The sequence below is a fragment of the Octopus bimaculoides genome, chromosome 2 (assembly GCF_001194135.2).
Source record: "Octopus bimaculoides isolate UCB-OBI-ISO-001 chromosome 2, ASM119413v2, whole genome shotgun sequence".
In the NCBI taxonomy this organism is placed as follows: Eukaryota; Metazoa; Mollusca; class Cephalopoda; order Octopoda; family Octopodidae; genus Octopus; species Octopus bimaculoides.
Window position 1 is genome coordinate 183,661,517 of NC_068982.1, and position 1,652 is coordinate 183,663,168.

Here is a 1,652-nt window from a genome sequence, read left to right on the forward strand (position 1 = left end):
AGTTTTAGCAAACCAAATCAATTCGCGTTGAAATGCACAATTAGCAAATGTTAAATAAGTTACCGTTAATAAGATGTCTGTTTATATCCATGAAGCATTTTTCGTCAAATTTCGGCATTTTTTTTAAACTTAAAATCTATATTAATGGGTACGACCAATTTGACGAAAAAAATGAGCAGTCTGGTAGCGAACCCGTATTGTCGTCATTTTTGTGCATGTGAGTAAAATGCCGAAATTTAATGCTTTGGGGCAGATTTCGTCAAATTAATGTCACAACGGCTAGTACGCAAAATGCCTAAGTTCTGCTTGAGAAATAAAATGGTTTTACCTAATCAAAACCTGAAACGCTGGGGAATTAAAACAACGAATTGAAATAAGTTTTAGCGAATCAAATCAATTCGCATTGAAATGAAGAATTAGCAAATGTTAAATAGATTACCGTTAATAAGTTGTCTGTTTATACCCATGAAGCATTTTTCGTCAAATTGATGTCACGATGGCAAGTGCGAAAAATCCCGAAATTTTACAATTTTTGAAAAATCGATGCTGATTAAAAATTGATTTTTTTAAAAATTCCAAGTACATAAGTGACTGCATGGGCACAAGCCCCACAGATGTGTCAAGTTTCATCAAGGTCTGTTGGATAGTCTGAGGAGCCAAAGCAACAAATTCACAAACACACAAACTTGTCATTTACTATTATAATATATATATATATATATATATATGCATGTGGTCTGATCAATAAGTATCCGGACTGTTGCCATAGTAACGAAGCTAAAGTACGCAGAGTGAATCCACTTGGCACAGATTGACCTTGGACTCTGTTGTGCATGCGCACTAAGTTTTAACGTTATATCTCACTTCTGCTGTTTACTGCAGTGCTTGGTAGAAAGGTGTTTAGCGTGTGATCGTCGCATTGACCATGACAGAGAAAGCTGTCAAAGTGATACCTGCTCTGAGGCCAACGAAAAGTTACAGAAAGTGTACGAAGAGGATTGTATTAGCAGCACGCAAGTGCGTTTCCAAAATGGCCGAAAAAATGTTGATATTGATGAACGTTCTAGAAGATCTTCAGCTAGCAGAACTGAGAAAAACATCACAGATGTACGTGTAGCTGTGAGGAGAAATCGTCGAATCACCAGAAGGTATCACAGAGCTTTTGACAAAATTTGATGCAGATTCTCTGTTCAACTTTCTCTGCCATGGTCAATGCGACGATCACACTCTATACACGTTCCTTCTAAGCACTGTTGTAAACAGTAGAGGTGAGCTAGAACGTTAAAACTTAGTGCGTATGCACAACAGAGTTCAAGGCCAATCCGTGCCAAGTAGCTTCACTCTGTGTGCTTTAGCATCGTTATTATGGCAACAGTCCGGATACTTATTGATCAGACCACGTATGTATGCATGCATGTATGTATGTATGTATGTATCTATCTATCTATATATGTATGTATTATGTATGTATAGAGTGTTTGAAATGGTGTACAGATATTGTATGTTGAGAAAGAGGAGGCAGTCAGAATTTTAGATAATTCTTTATTAGCACTTTCGTACGTTAACCGAACTCTTCAAGACTAAAATCATTTTGATTTTAATTTTTATCTTGAAGAGTTCGGTTAACGAACGAAAGCGCTAATAAAGAATTA